At 39.9% G+C, this 17,574-nt stretch overlaps 1 protein-coding gene across 4 annotated transcripts in view; it reads right to left on the bottom strand.

Annotated features, from left to right (window-relative positions):
- Positions 1–17,574, bottom strand: part of CADM2 (cell adhesion molecule 2) — a 1,073,705-nt gene that overhangs the window by 943,504 nt on the left and 112,627 nt on the right. The window lies entirely within an intron of this gene.

Raw genomic sequence — 17,574 nt, 5'->3', positions numbered from 1 at the left:
ATTCAGGCAAGCAGAACTTAATTATATTGATCTAATAAATGTGATTTAAAATACAAATACAATTGTAGGACTATTTTAAAAGGTGTTTTTATATCATAGTTTGAGGAGGGGAATATGTCACTGAGGAGTTTAGCACAACATTGGTTGAAACCGTGTCCTCAAACTCTAATCTCAAATGTTGGTGCATAGTGTCATGTAATTTGAAAAATCCATAGCCACTTTAGATTAGTAGTAGTAGTCTCTTGTTTCAGTCAGGTTTCTAATGGGTAAATCGAGCTGCTGAAATTTTCAATTTACTTTGAAGTTCCATGGAAACTTCAACAAAACAGAAAACCTGACACAAATTGTGTTAAAGTGTGTGTGGTACCATGGGGCAAAGGCTTCTTCTCCTTCACTGGAAGAAAAATGAAAATGAATATTATAACACAAACTTAAATCTGTTATTCCATATTCTCCATAATTTTTAAATGGCTTCAATGACAACAAAAATAGAGCATAGTCCTCACAAAAGGACAGTGTATGAAGGGTTATCTAAACTTCAATCAAAATAATTTAAAGTGTAAATTGTAATAAGCAAGCACCCACTGATCTGCAAGGAAAAGGCCTCAAGCTAGCCACAGATATTGTAAATATTTCTGTAGAGAGTTTTAAACTTATTAAGAAAACTAAATTATCTGAATTTAAAACTCATCACTCCTCTTTAGTTCTTCCTCTTTATAAGGGAGCATTTAAAGAAGTGATCTGCAATAAACCATACATGATAATAGAGCACATAATTAAGCAATCAATTTGCAAATATCTAGAAGATAATAAGGTGATAATTAATAGTCAGCATGGATTTGTCAAAAACAAACCCGGTTAAACCAACCTGATAGCTTTCTTTGATGGGGTAACAAGCCTTGTGGATAAGGGGAAAGCGGTAGACGTGGCATATCTTGACTTTAGTAAAGCTTTTGATACTGTCTCGCATGACCTTCTCATAAACAAACTAGAGAAATGCAAACTAAATGCAGCTATGGTGAGTGCATAACTAGTTGGAAAACCTTTCCCAGAGAGTAGTTATCAGTGATTCACAGTCATGCTGGAAGGGCATAACAAGTCCCGCAGGGATCATTCTTGGTTCGGTTCTGTTCAATATCTTCATCAATGATTTAGATAATGGCATAGAGAGTACACTTACAAAGTTTGTGAACAATAACAAGTTGGGAGGGGTTGCAAGTGCTTTGGAGGATAGGATTACAATTCAAAATGATCTGAACAAACTGGAGAAATGGTCTGAAGTGAATAGAATGAAATTCAATAAGGACACATGCAAAGTACTCAACTTAGAAAGGAACAATCAGCTGTGCACATACAAAATGGGAAATGACTGCCTAGGAAGGAGTACTGTGGAAAGGGATCTGGGGGTCATAGCGGATCACAAGCTAAATATCAGTCAACAGTGTAACACTGTTGCAAAAAGTGCAAACATCATTCTGGGATGTCTTAGCAGGAGTGGTGTAAGCAAGACACGAGAAGTAATTCTTCCACTCTACTCCATGCTGATTAGGACTCAACTGGAGTGCCATAGTTGAAGAAAGTTGAGGAGTGTCCAGTTCTGGGTGCCACATTTCAGGAAAGATTGGATGAACTGGAGAAAGTGAAGAGAAGAGCAACAAAAATGATTAAAGGTCTAGAAAACATGATCTATGAGGGAAGATTGAAAAAATTAGGTTTGTTTAGTCTGGAAAAGAGAAGACAGAGGGGACATAACAGTTTTCAAGTACATAAAAGTCTGTTACAAGGAGGAGGGAGAAAAGAAATCTTCTTAAGCTCTGAGGATAGGACAAGAAGCAATGGGCTTAAACTGCAGCAAGAGAGGTTTAGGTTGGACATCAGGAAAAACTTCTTAACTGTCAGGGTGGTTAAGCACGGGAATAAATGCTAAGGGAGGTTGTGAATCTCCATCACTGGAGATATTTAAGAACAGGTTAAACAAACATCTGTCAGGGATGGTTTAGATAATACTTAGTCCTGCCATGGGTGCAGGGGACTGGACTAGATGACCTCTCACGGTCCCTTTCAGTCCTATGATTCTAGGATGCACTAATGAGTGTTGCTTAATAATTACCAACACATCAGTGACAGAGGGGCTGATTTTACACTGATTTCATGCACAATTTTTGGGGGGGAGAAGGGGAAATCAATGAATATGCATACTTCAGTTTCAGTGATTCCCTCTCCCTCAAAAAAAATTGGCTAACATTAATGCTGTAAATGAAAATATTAAATTGATTTAAAAAAAATGAACTCATCTGTAGATTTGGTGGCAACTTGACAAACCACTGGAAGTTATTTTCTGATCACTCAGAGAAATCAAAGAAAAATGGAAATGTTGTATTTCAGTAATCAGAAGGAAAACACTAACTTACAATCAACTGAAGCTAGATTTATCTTTTGATAATTAAACATTTTTATCATTTTATAAGAAAGGGGAATGTTACGTTGTTCTTATGGATGAATGCTTGTGATCGATACTTTATCTAAGCTCTAAATTACAGAAGTTAGAGAAATATTCCTAGTTGTAACTGTTAAGCCTTATGATTTGGCACACAGATACATGCATACACATAGTGATATATCCATGTGATTAAAGAAAATTATTACTTCTTTCTATTAAAATACTTGTTCCAGTATATTATACAATTCCCACTCCCAAAAAAGTTTATTTTTCAACCATTAACACATACATAAAATCTTTCCAAATGGACCGACAAATACCACATCAAAAGACACATCAGCTAAACAGTGGGCAGCGGTGAGCAGAAATCCAATGGAGACTTCTTATTTTCCTACCTTGGCAGGTAGATAATGACTAATAACCATATTAGGAAAAAGTATTAGTGACAAACTTTCTACACTAGCCGTTGTTTGCTCCATCCACAAGAGCACCTAGGGTTTTTTTTTTTTCTTTTTAATACTTAGGATCATACTTATGGAATCCTCAAAATCAGAGAAGGAGCTAGAAGCAAAAGGCTTCAACTTGGTGGACACCAAAGACCAATTCTCACCCTGCCCAATTGTAAGTCAACATACTCTTGTATATGCACAGAATGCATAATTATGGAGGTGCTGGTAGTGACTCCATAATGATGCAGAGGTTCAGTTTCTCTCTTAAAGCTCTGTTTGGACACTCATTGCATGAAAGACCATGCATCTTCCCAAAATTTGCAGGACATTATGAGTATAGACTCAAATGTCTACAAATTTTCAAGAAAATCTTAAAGTTAGATTGATTAAAACTAATGAAAAACTAGCTGTATGATTTGTTTAAAAATAAATAGCTATTTCAAGACTTTGGGGGCGAGGGCACCTCGTTCATGTCTTTTTAATAACTCTTTATACTTTCCATGTAGTTGAAAACTTTGGGAATAGGCACATTTGAAGAAATTAGGTTGTGATCCAGCAAAATTATTGTTTGTGATTATAATAATTACAGTGAGAGCCAGTTCAGCATCGTAGGTCATTCTTAAGTAGCATCATTGCAATAGAGATATTGCTTATCAGTGAGAAGAGAAAATAGCAGAAATTAAGGGGAAAATGTCTGGAGAGGAATGGAATGGAACTGACATAGAAGAGAAAATAAGCTGATAAAATGGAAGATCAAAATAAAAAGAAATTCATAATTAATTTACTTTCTCATTTATTTTATTGTGCTTCCCTGATAGACATCCTAAATTTTCAAAAAGGATAGAATAAGACATCTTATATTTTCAAAAATATAGCTTAATTATTTCAAGCGCTTTCTAATTACATGTATATTGTTGGCTAATTTGGATTCAACCATTAAACAGAGCACAAAAATAAAGGAGGAAAAAGCAATAATATTCACCAGAATGCTTCACAAATCTCTTGTGGCTTGGGGCACAATATCCCACAGACCCCCAATTTATTAGAGATATACCTCTTATTAAAAAAACAAAACAAAAAAAAATAGAAAAAGATTACCTCTTGCATACATATTGGCAATTATGTTCTGACCACAACACAATCAGCTGAGTTCCACTTCTCTTATAACAAAGTAGGGATGACGGTAAACTCAAGAATTTAGCTTCCCTCTCCTCCCCCCCTCAAAAAAAATAGGTCCATTATATTTGGTAAATGGAGGAAAAACTGAACTATCGGGGGGAGCTGTGTTAGTCTGTATCCACAAAAACAACAAGGAGTCTGATGGCACCTTAAAGACTAAAACTGAAGAAGTGGTTTTTTACCCATGAAAGCTTATGCCCAAATAAATCTGTTAGTCTTTAAGGTGCCACCAGACTCCTCATTGTTTTTTTGTTTTTTGAGGAAAAACTCATTTCACTAATGGTTCCCAAAATCTAAAAAGCCAGCCTGTATAATAACAATCACAGTGGAAAGAAGGAACTTAAGTCTAGAGAAGAAGAAACAAGGTGTTATTGCGGACACAACCAAAAGTGTTAAGCACTTTTCTTCACTTACACTACAGCAGCACACTTGCAGCAGTGCAGCTGTGCTGCTGTAGAGCTTTAGTGAAGAGACCACAGAGCTTCTCCCGCTGGCATACTTAATCACTCACCACCTCACAGGAAGGTGATATTGGCAGGAGAAGCTCTCCCATTAGCACAGCATTGTCTACATATGGGGTTAGGGTGGTATAACTACACCACTCAAGGATATGGATTTTTCAACCCCCCGGACAGGTCTGTAGTGTAGACCAGGCCCTAAAGCAGGCTCTGGGTACAGCCAGTTTGTTTTACTTCATTGCACAATATTCCACACCTGTGGCTTCACATTAAATTCTTACTGCTCAGAGGATAGCAAAACAGAGGTACATTGTTTACTATTTATCAGGTATCATAAAACCTTTATTGTTACACTTTAATGATTTCTGAGAAAATATTACAACAGCAATTATAGCCTCCAAAATCTAATATGCCCCCTTTACCTTTCTGTCTCCATTTTAAGAGGAAAATACCCATCAGAATGGAGAAGCCATAATTACCTGCTGTATCAGTTTTCAGAAATAGAAGGGGGAAGCCCAGACATTTTGATTACTGTTGTTTGAGCTCTCAGACACAGAGGTACAGGAAAAATGTCTTGAAGAGCCAAGAAAACTTGATTACTGTTATAATCAGTGGTGAGTTATCAGCTTCACATGTTTCTATTTGTAAACATGTTTACACTGTATAGTTATTCCACCTGTAAGGGACTAGGAATTTTTTAACCAATATATAACTGAGTAACCAGACCAATTCAAGATTGAAACTATGAAACATTTATGCCGTGCCGCCTCATAAAGGAGATTGTTACATGGTTACTATGTAGTATATTTTATTTTTTGTAAAGGTATTATAAAATGATGCTGTTAGCATGAACAATTCATAGTATACCAGAAAATCTGGGGAGCTCTGTGTTTTTTTGCAATAGTCTTAAAAGGCAATCTTTGAGTGGGTAAATGAGGGAAATGTGGATAATTTGTGATATTTAGGCAGAAAAATAATGGTAAGCCTTCAATTCTAATGATTGATTTACTTTTGTTTATGTTTTCAAGGATATAAACTAATGAAAGCAGTGATTCTCCTTTATGTTTCTGGGCCACTTAAATTTAGGAGGTCAATGGCCACCAACCTGCAAAAGTTGGCTTCCTGCACGCTGTGATGACTGGTGTATGTGTTGCTTTCTCCTGCTTCTTGACCTCAGTGCTCTTGTTCAAGGGTGTACATGTGCACATGCACATGCTCATAACATTAGTAGGTTCAGCTAGTCAAGGACCAGCTGCTGTATATCTGCTGTCTGGACTATTACCATATTTTATTCAGACTGTTGCTGACCTTAACCAGTTCATAGTTATTACATGTTTTGATTGACAACCTACCTGCCTGTTTTTCTTAGGGTTTTTTTTTTTGAGGTGGTTTTGAATTGTTATTCCGGGGTGCAGAGTATAACTAAACACACACCTACCCCACTACCTTTCCTTAACCCAACTGGTGTTTATTGCTAGTGCTGTGTGTTGCCCCTCCCTTTTCATCCTACTGCGGCAGTACTATGGAAAAAGTGGTTCTATTCAGCTTCCATAACACAGTGCTTATCACAAGAGATGAAGCAATGTTGCCACCAGCTGTCTACTATTTAAGATGAGGAATTAAATGGGGCTGGGGGCAGGCAGCAGGAGGAAATGCAGCTGTGATGGGAAAGAGCGCATTCATGTTGATTTCCACACCCCACAGCTCACCACTGTGGATGGATAGTGGGACAAGAAAGTTGGAGAGTGGAGGGAAGAGAACAGGTCTCTTACAGCCACAGTTGTTACCAACGGCAATATGCTACCCTCTGCTCAATGTCAGGGTTAAATTGATTATGTACTGTTAATGAAATGAAAACTATAACACTACATTAACAGATTGACTAATATGATGTAATATTTGGATTTGCAGATCCAGAGCTTCAGTTTTAATAATTTCAGCATTCTCAAAGAAATTAAACTTGTACCTCACTTGCCCATTTTGATCAATTGTGCATGCATGCGCAAACATACAATTTTTGCAGAACAAGGTTTTTAATCAAGGTTTAGCTTCAGATTAAGTTTACAGCAACGTTTGTATAAGTATAAACAATAAGTTTACTGTGTGTTAACTAATACACCTTTTGTGAAGATTAATATATTAAAGAAGACAGACAATGGTATCAGAGCTCAAGAAAAAGGTTAAGAATATCACTTTGTGTTTCATAATCACTAATTCCACATTTTCAATTATTATATATTTCCTACGTGGCAGTACTCAAAGAGGATAAAAATGAAGATTTTATATGATAATATAAAGATAATATGTAACCCACACACTTTCTGGGTGTGTGGGTGGAACCGAGGCCACTGTGAGACTGACAGACAGAGAGAAAGAGAGAGAGAAATAAAATGAGCCTGCTCATGCAGTAGAGGCTCATGCCCTAAACTCTCCCCAGGTTCAATCCCGCCCACCGATAACTGGGGTCTGTTGGTGTTACAAATACACAAACTACACTGAATGAATAATCAAACTGAAAATATAAAGAGGAAAATAAGGGTTTCTCAGGGGAGGCAGGTGATGCTTCCCCTTGGGGAGGCTAGCTCCCCATCTTCCACCCATGGTCCTGCCCACACTCCACCCCAGGCCCTGCCCACTCGCCACATCCCTCCACTCCTTCCCCCTCTCTGCTCACGCTCCCTCCTCCCACCAGAACTCCACAATTTCCCGACTCCCCTGTATTGCCCCATCCTCCATGCAGTGCACCCATTGCCCCCACCCGCAATCCTATTCTGCCCCCTTCTCCTGCCCCCTGCCCCTTCACATCCCTGTTTCCCCTTCAGTTCCCTCTTGTCCAAAACCCCAAACAGCTGATATGCGGATTGTCCCTGCAAGAGGTACACCAGGGTGCCCTGCTTCGGAGCACACAGAGCAATATAAGCCCTACAAATGGAGAAGGCTCAAGAATACCACTTTCAAAAGCAGCAGCAACTTTTCATTTAGATTCAGATCAAGGGGGTTTGATGGAGAAAATTAAAGGCTCATCAGCAAAACTCTGATACCTAGGATTAATCTCTTCAATGAGAGTCTCCTCCTTCACCTAACCCAATAAAGCCACTCTCTTAATAGACAAGGGGTGGGCAGTAAAACTGTGTTAGAAAGTTTCTTGTTTTAAATGGCACATGAAAGGGCAATTATGCACAAATGCTGCACTTCACTGTCCAAGCGGTTAGTGCACTGATCTCAGAGCAAGTAACACTCATGGGTACATGAGTAAAACTCAGATAATAGGCAGGCAGGCCGGCATGTACAAGAATATACTGACTGTTTGCAGAGGAGCGGCATGCATGTCCGCAGATATAGCTGAGGCTGCGAGGGGCATGCGCAAGCAAGCCCACGTGTGCACAGAAGGAACAAGGAGCACAGCGCTCCCGTACAGCTGCATGCTCTTCCTTCTCTGCCTCCCCCCCCTCCAATCACTGTCCCAGCCCTCAGCACCACGCAGGTTGGTTTCACACACCCTGCAAAGAATGGGAGATGGCGGCCACATAGGAGGGAATCTCAGCTAGCCTAGCTAGGAGCAGTCTGGGGCCAAACCCTCCCACAGCAACCAGGGTGGAACCAAGAGGCACCACTCCCAGGGGTGGAGGGGAGATCTCTTATCTTCCCTCCAAGCGGTGCCCTTCCTGGGAGCAGGGGCTGGGTCTAGAGAAGGGATGCCCTAGCCCTAGGCTAAGGTCTCTGCACTGGGAGAGGCTAGTGGGGAGCAGCAGGAATATTACTGCTCAAGCTTCACCTTTCCCAGCTGCTTCAGCTCTTATATGCACCACACAGGTTCTGGGGTGGCTGAGGAGGTCTCCTCAGTCACCCCGGAACCTGCATAGTGCATAATAAAAAAATCTTCCTCCAGCGGACCTGGAAACCACCAAAACCCAACCAGCAACCAGGAGTCTGGCAGCAGTGCCGGGGAGGCTAAGCCTCCCCTGACCTACTATACCCACCGCCCATGGGGTTTCTCATCTGAACCAGAATTCTTTGAAATGAAGACTGCATATTCGCACTCGTGGGATGTGATAGCAATGTTGTTTTGTCAGTGAAATGTTTTCTAACAGTGACCATTTCAGCGCTCTCACATCCCTTCCTGCTTCTCCCCCTTACTGTTCTTGTATATTCTGAGGTTGAGGCATAGCTCTCTAGCCACCTCAGTTCCTTCCAAAACTTCCTCAGGTCCAAAATGATAGTTGACTCCAAGGAATAGGCCCCCCTGATTTTGTTCCGATGGTATGCATTGTCAATCCCTGTGGAGCCATCCCTGCTGCAGCTCCTGGACCCAGTGCCTCCCACATCAAATGCTCTGCCCCTGCCTTTCAGCCCAGCCTGCCTATGTGCAGTGTCACTTCAAACCCCAGGGAGGGGACACAGACCTGGCAGGCCCCTGGGGTCAGCCCCACAAAAGCAGCAGTCCTCCCCACACACACACTGCCCAGAGTGCCCACAGACCTCGCTCATGCTGGGTCATGCTCCCTTCCCACTTTCCCCTCTTCCTTGGCAGTGGTGATTATGGTCAGACAAAACGCTGGTTGGCCAAACCTCCCAGTGCTGCTCCTTCTCTATGTCTAACTTGCATAGGGCTTTGGGCACCACTTCCAAGGAACAGAAGAGGTGGACAGGGAAGGTGAGTGTGCAGAGTCCATCTCAAAGAACTCTGGTTACAGGTAAACTTCAAGTGGCCTGTACACAGTTCCACTCAAAAGGCAGGAATAAGCAATATTTTCATTTAAAGAAGGTGAGATGTGGAGTAGTAATTAAAGATTGAAGTACACCACTCTACCAAACTGAGCATCCATTGAGGATGGTAGGTCTAGTACATAATGTTTTGTAAACGTGTGACCAGAGCTTCATGTAGCAGATCTGTGAATTGCTACAGTGGGAATATGCCTAGGGCATGCCATGAGGCCACTTTTGCTCTTGCAGAATGTGATCCAATGCCTGTCTAATCTGTAGTTCCCCTCATTGCATAGTTGAACCTAGTGAGTGTTTGTGATTTAATTAACTTATTTTGTGCATAAGTAATAAAAAGCTTTGGTGGACTTTCTAACCTTTTCGGCTCTATTTGGGTACAAAGCTAAAGCCCATTTTGCATATAGTACAGTAACTCCTAGCTTAACATTGTAGTTATGTTCCTGAAAAATGTGACTTCAAGTGAAACAATTTTAAGCAAATCCCATTTCCCCATAAGAATTAATGTAAATCGGGGTGGGGGGGGAGGAGGTGTTAGGTTCCAGGGAATTTTTTTTCACCAGACAAAAAACTATATATATAGTTAGATACACACACACACACACACACACACACACACACAGTTTATAAGTTTTAAACAATTTAATACTGTACACAGCAATGATGATTGTGAAGCTTGGTTGAAGTGATGAAGTTAGAGGGTTGAAGAGGGTGGGATATTTCCCAGGGAATGCCTTACTGCTAAATGACAAACTAGCATTCCACTGAGCCCTCAAGGGAGGGGAGACAGCATGGCAGACAGAGACACACATCCTGTGTGTGGGAGAGAGAGAGATACACATTGCTCCTTTAAGTACCCTGACACCAATCTAAGAGCATTGCCTTTAAAAAGATCAGGAAGTTGAGACAGCAGCTGAGGCCAGCATCCTGAGCCCTCTCCCCACATGGAGAAGGGGTAAGCGGCAGGCACAAGTAGTGGGGAGGGAAACACTCCGACATTAGTCCCCTTCTTCCCCTCCTCCCCAGCACAGCAATCAGGAGGCTCCCGGGAGAAGCTCCAAGGCCGAGGGCAGGGGCAGCACGGCAGTGGAGGGAGGGACAGCTGAACTGCTGGCAATTGGTAGCCTGCTGGATGGCTGCTGCACAGGGAACTTAGAGGGGCTGCTGGTTCACCCTGGTTCCAAGCCCTCACCAGCTAGCTGCAATGAGCTGCTCTTCCTGCAAGCAGTGGACAAAGCAAGCGGCTGCTAAACAACATTATAAGGGAGCATTGTGCAACTTTAAACGAAAATTAACCAGGACGACTTTAAGTGAGGAGTTACTGTATACGCAATTTTACCTTTCCTGCTTCTCTGAAGCATGGGGTCAAAGAAAGAATATTGCAGATAAACTGATTTCTGTCACAATTAGTTACTACTTTGGGTAAGAATTTAGGGTGGGATGCAGAACCACTTTGTTCTTGTGGAAAAAATGTGAAGGTTGGATCAGCTATCAATGAGTGCAGTTCATTATAACCATAACATTGGTCTGAAAGGTAAGCAAAATCTGTACTGATTGATAAAGGTAAGACAGCAAACCTTCATTCAGAGGCTCAAAGGGAGACTTAATAAATTGAGTAAAGAAAGACTTGAGTACGTCTACAACATGATAAACCCACAGCACTGATTCTGAGCCCTGGTAAGCTGACTCTGGCTTGTAGGGCCCAGGCTGCAGGGCTAAAAATAGCAATGTAGACCTTCAGTCTTTGGCTGGAGCCTGGAATCTGAGACCCTCTCCCTCATGGGGTCTCAGACCCTATGTTACAGCCTGAGGCTGAACATTTACACTGCTATTTTTAGGCCTGAAGCCCAGGCCCTGTGAGCCCGAGTCAGCAGACTCTACAGGCATCAACTTTCTGATTTTCCCATCACCTGCCCTGCCCCACTCTACCCCTCCCCCAAGACCTCCCACCCCCTTGCTCCACCTCTTCCCATCCCCACTCCAGCCCCCAACCTCTCCCTTCCTACCCAACTCTGCCCCCTCCCCTGAACACAGTCCACCCTTGCTGCACCTGTTCCTACCTCCACTCCATTCCCTCCCACACCAGGGCATCCTGCCTGCCACCAAATAGCTGATCAGTAGGAGGCGCTGGGGGAGGAGCTGATCAGCAGGGCCTGCTGTTGGGTGCTGAGCACCCACTATTTTTTTTCGTGTGGGTGCTCCAGTGCCAGAGCATCCATGGAATTGGTGCCTATGGCTGACCCAGGCCAGCCATAGCCATACCACAGATCTTTTATAGCAATGCAGACATACCCTTAAGGTTTGCAATGGAGATGGATCTTTGATTGGAGGCCAGACGGTCACGAGGCCCTTCATAGGTCTATTTACTGTATTATGAGTAAATGAAGTCCTCTTATCAGCTAGCTTGTGGTAAACTGGTATAGCTGCTAAATGAACTTGAAAAGACATTAAGGAGAGACTGGAAAATGGCACATGAAGAAAGTATGCAAGGGTAGACCAAATTGGAGCTGAAGTTGAGTGTGTTGCTATTGGGTGCCCAAACTATACACCTTTACTACTTGTGCCCATAGCACTTTCAGTCAATTGTTTCCTGGAAGTTGTAAAGGTATGTTACACTAATAGTGAACAGGACCTCTCTAGATCTGTCAAAGACCTATGGCCCATGCTGACAGTTAATGAGTGGCTGCATGACAAACCTGGCCCTTCTGTTGAGACAACAGGTCTGTGGGACAGGAAGAGGCTGGTATACTCCTCTGAAGAGAAGGAGATCTGAAAATGGGTGCTGTGTGCAAAAAATTAATTATTTTGCTTTGTCTTGATTCATCTTCCTTATGCTTTGGATGAAAGGAAATGTGAAAGAAAATGGGGGAAGGTGAAAAGATAACCTATTCTCTAGTCAAGTAAGAACGTAATCCAAAGAGATTGCTCTATTCCTTCTCTTGAACAGAAGCTTATGGATATGTCATTATGCTTTTTTGCAAACACATCTATAAACCACAGGGCACAGAACTGGTTTGTCACTACTCTATTTAGAGACCCTTTGTGCAGTTCTTCAGTCCCTGGTCAGCTGATCTGTAAGGGTGTTGTCTTACCCATCTTCTGCAGAGTTATAAGGTAAATGTTGTAATGGATACACCCACAACTAGGTACAAACTTGTTGTTTTAAGCTGGAGTTTGGTTTGGGCCTGTAGGAATGAACTAGTTTCATTTTAGTAACCTACAAATTTGTTTGTGTGGTTTTTTTTAAGTTTATTAAACATATTTAAAAGGTGCTACACAGAGAACTGAATTTATCTATCTACAAAACAAGTATAGCATAGGGAGCAGTGGCACATGATAAATAGGCAGTGTAAATATTACTGCAGTCCCCATTAATGCATTTCTCAAGGCTGATATGGGTGAACTACCTCTCCCTAGACATAGTGAACTTAACATTGCAAGAAGAGAAATCAGTCCATTTTTTTCCATTGTATCCCTCTCTCCATTCATATCATAGGCCATAAAGCTGGAAAATTCAACAGCAAAGACTATGTTGCTGCACAGATGATCCATTTCTGATCAAACCCTGAGACTTGGTGTAGAATTCCACAAGATATTTGGCACGGCATCAGGTTGAAGATAAATACAGCTGGATTCATGTAAACTATAGACTAAATGCTTTAGTTATTAATTTTAACTAGCATAAGCCCAATTTTTGGAAAACATGAACTTTTCCATGCATTCAATGACAAATATATAATTCAAATCAGATTTTGGTATATACCATGCATTTGTATAGACAACCGAGACTTTCAAATTATTGTGTACATCAAAATGATGGTGTTTACTTTTAAAATCTAGTGCAATTTTGCAATAATAAATGAATTTTGTATATGCTATATGTCCACAGTTGCATGTACTTAATATTGTTGCTTTATAAATAGCAACATTATACATATTATAAATTGCAAGTTACTTAGTTTTCTCAATTAGTATTCTAAAATTCATTAACTGATAAGACAGGGATGCCTCTTAGCTGTTTGTCAAATGCTTAAGAAAATACAATACATCTACAAAAAGAAAAGGAGTACCTGTGGCACCTCTAAGGTACAACAAGTACTCCTTTTCTTTCTACGGATACAGACTAACACAGCTGCTACTACAAACAATACATCTAGTATCTCTAAAGATTTTGGCTTGCTTTCTTTATATCTAATAGCATACACTTATAATTCCACGTAAACAGACATAAAATAGCATGCTTTGATTGTATATGAATGTGGCTGTTGTGTGTTATCTCCTTTTAGAAGAGGCAAAGAAAACAGCTGTTTTATTCAAAAAACATGTTAATTTCAAATAAGGAAGACAGACAATTTTAAAGTGACTTCACAATATAATCTCATTTCTGGAACTTTCTGCAGTAGGAACTTTAATAACTTTATAATGAGTGTAACACCTTTTGAGTTACATGCCTTTCTGCAGTGAAAATAAAATTAGATGTAGACTTGTTTATAACAATCTACACTGATCTGTTTTTCAGTTAATATTATCTGGACTCAGATTTTCCTTGTGCTCACACAATTAAAAGTGGAAGTGTTAATAAATGTTCAATTAAAGTGAAAATTGAATGGGTCTCAACTGTTAGCTATAAGCTATTGTTCCCTTCTATTAGATCTGTACTAATCACAACCAGGACACAGAGGTGATAATAGTATACCATCTAGCTTTTAAATTTTTTGGAAATACTTGTTCATGCTGAATCTGGAAAGAAAAATAGCTGGTGATAACTTTGCTTTCAGTGAAAATGAATATATCTGATAAAATTATGATCAAATTAATGGATCATTATTACAGTCTTTATATTCTGAATGACTATAATCCCCTATAATCAGTTTGCATGACAAGAGAATAATTTCAATAGCTCAAATTCAAGAATTGCTAAAGTCAGTCTGAACACTAAAAATAATTTAAATCAGAAAGGTCATGGCGATCCAAAAGAAAAACCACACAGGAAAAATGTTGATATATTACAGTCTGATTTTTTAAAAAAGCACATTAATTACTGACAATTTTTCAGACAAAGACTGGAAAATTAAAATTGCAATCCTGCAAAAATGTAGGCACAGGCCTTACACTGGAGTGTGACAGTGACTGGCAACAATTATGTCACAAATGGATTGTGGCATATATCTATACCTGTTTGTGTATAAAACTTTTTCAGCATTTAATTGAATCTGCTCTTTAATGCTTGCTTTTAGCAAGCAATCACTGATTTTCAGCTGACATCCCTTTAACCTAGATAAAAAGGACACATTAAGAGCCAAATAACATAAGCTTCCCAGCTCATCCCCAGGAAAATTCTAATTTTTCTGGTTTCAGTTTTGCTGCTTGAATAATGTGTACTCTGATATTTTACCTTTTGTACATATTTGTTTTCTCAGTGATTTATTGATAAGAAATGAGGTAATATTTTAGAAACTATAAATAAAATATTTTAGAAACTATTTATAAACTCTAAAGTCAACCTTACAGATAAGATATCAGCTGTGCTGAGCAAAGGGAAAGGGTTACTCTTAACTTTACATGGTGTGATTTGTGCTATGAGGCCACCAGTTTCAAAAGTAAAATGTATGTTATGTGTCTCAGATTTAAAAAAAAAGTGTGTTCAACTGTATATTTAAGTTCAGTGCCACCTTTCTTTTTTAAATGAGTAACTATATATTGATTTTGAATATATGCAAGAATGTGATAAAATTTGTTTAGTCAGACTTTGCTGCCTCAACCTCCCTTGTGTTAATTTGTAATAAAGTTGGAAATACTAGAGCCTGAGATAGATAGATAGATAGATATTTCCCTTTTTTTTTTTATTAATTAAATAAGCTTTTCAATTTGAATTGGGCTGCCCTAATTGACCTGTGGACTGCCCAAATCCATCCTCAGAGGAGAGAATCAATGCTGTCTTCCATTTAGCAATATGTGGAAATCTGTGTTTGAGGTGGACAGCATACAATTTTGAAATTTGCCAAGTGTTCCTGACAATGGAGCAGAGTTCTGAAACAGCTACAATGGAGAGTTGTATCAGCTTATCAGAGAAGGGAGGCAAACCAGCACAGTAGCAAGCTGTTTATTTCAGGTTGCTACTGCTGGTTCATAAAAACCCTTCTTTAACATTATGTCTAGGGCCACAGATTAGATGCTTATTTCTCTGGATAGGTTTCAGAGTAGCAGCCGTGTTAGTCTGTATTCGCAAAAAGAAAAGGAGTACTCGTGGCACCTTAGAGACTAACAAAGGTATTTGAGCATAAGCTTTCGTGAGCTACAGCTGAAGTGAGCTGTAGCTCACAAAGTCTCCCAGGAAAAGTAGAACGAACAAGACCTGAGTTTTCAAATGAGAGAGAAGTAAAAAAAAAAAAAAAAATTAAAAAAACCACAAATCAACCCTTTGAAAAAACCTTCTAGACAGTCTCTAGAAATCATAAAACTGCAACAAAATGAACAAGCTTTTTTTTCCCTTTGCACTTCACCTTCAATATACTCCCTTTATTATCTGAAACTATAGTAGCAGATCATAAGCATCAGATCTACCGGCCATTCTTATGAAAAGCTCTAACTTTTTCATAAAGTATTTTTGCCATTACCTCATAAACACCCTCTTTCGTTGACAGAGGCTAAGGGCACCATTCCTTATCCATCCTGGCTAATAGCCATTAATGAACTTACCCTCCATGAATTTATCCAGTTCTCTTTTAAATCCTGTTATAGTCCTAGCCTTCACAACCTCCTCAGGCAAGGAGTTCCACAGGTTGACTGTGTGCCCAGAGAAGAAGAAAACTTGTTTTAAACATGCTGTCCATTTATTTCACTTGGTGGCCCCTAGTTCTTATATTATGGGAACAAGTAAATAACTTTTCCTTATTAACTTTCTCCACACCACTCATGATTTTATATACCTCTGTCATATCCCCCCTTAGTCTCCTCTTTTCCAAGCTGAAAAGTCCTAGCCTCTTTTCTCTCCTCATATGGGACCCATTTCAAATCCCTAATCATTTTAGTTGCCCTTTTCTGAACCTTTTCTAATGCCAGTATATCTTTTTTGAGATGAGGGGACCACATCTGTATGCAGTGTTCAAGATTTATATAAGGGCAATAAGATATTCTTCATCTTATTCTCTATCTTTTTTTAATGATTCCTAACATCCCATTTGCTTTTTTGACTGCTGCTGCACACTGTGTGGACTTCTTCAGAGTACTATCCACGATGACTCCAAGATCTTTCTCCTGATTAGCTGTAGCTAAATTAGCCCCCATCATATTGTATATACTTGGGGTTATTTTTTCCAATGTGCATTACTTTACATTTATCCACATAAAATTTCATTTGCCATTTTGTTGCCCGATCACTTAGTTTTGTGAGATCTTTTTGAAGTTCTTCACAGTCTGCTTTGGTCTTAACTATCTTGAGCAGTTTAGTACCAACTGCAAACTTTGCCACCTCACTGTTTACTCCTTTCTCCAGATCATTTATGAAGTTGAATAGGATTGGTCCGAGGACTGACCCTTGGGGAACACCACTAGTTACCCCTCTCCATTCTGAAAATTTACCATTTACCTACCCTTTGTTCCCTGTCTTTTAACCAGTTCTCAATCCATGAAAGGATCTTCCCACTTATCCCATGACAACTTAATTTATGTAACAACCTTTGGTGAGGGACTTTGAAAGGAATCTTATACTTTTGATAGGGGATACTCCCATAATTACATTCTGACACATGATTTTGAAATCATTTGAATAAAGAAGTCTAGTTTAACAAAAATGAATATTTGTGTTTTCATTCCCCCAAAACAAGATATCAGATTACTATAAAATCCTCATTCCACAAAGCAGAAACAGAGCAGCACTATATGTATAAGATACTTAATATTCTGCAAACATTTTTAAAATCATGGCATTTCAGAGTTCCAAGTTAATTTGTAGTCATATCATATTCCTTCTTCCATTAACATTCTATATAAAGAAAGTCAAAATACTTAAGAAAAGGTTCACACTCACATCAGTACTACATCTTACTAATCCCTACTTAGAGTTAGCCTGCAACTGGAGCTGCAGACTGAGCCTCAAAGGAGTCCTACCAATAGGCTACAACTAAGGGTATGTTCTACACTGCATACTTCTTATGGCAGTGGATAGAGTACATAGTGCATGCCTCCCTAGCATGGGCATAAACAGCGTAAAGGTTAGGTAAATGGTTTAGGCGAGTAGTGTGAAGACACACCTGAATCCCAAAGTACCCTACAGGGGAAGGAGTGGAGGAATGTGGCGAGTGGGCAGGGCCTGGGGTGGAGTGTGGGC

The sequence above is a fragment of the Dermochelys coriacea genome, chromosome 1, assembly GCF_009764565.3.
Source record: "Dermochelys coriacea isolate rDerCor1 chromosome 1, rDerCor1.pri.v4, whole genome shotgun sequence".
NCBI lineage: Eukaryota > Metazoa > Chordata > Testudines > Dermochelyidae > Dermochelys > Dermochelys coriacea.
This window is presented reverse-complemented; position numbering and strand designations above follow the sequence as displayed.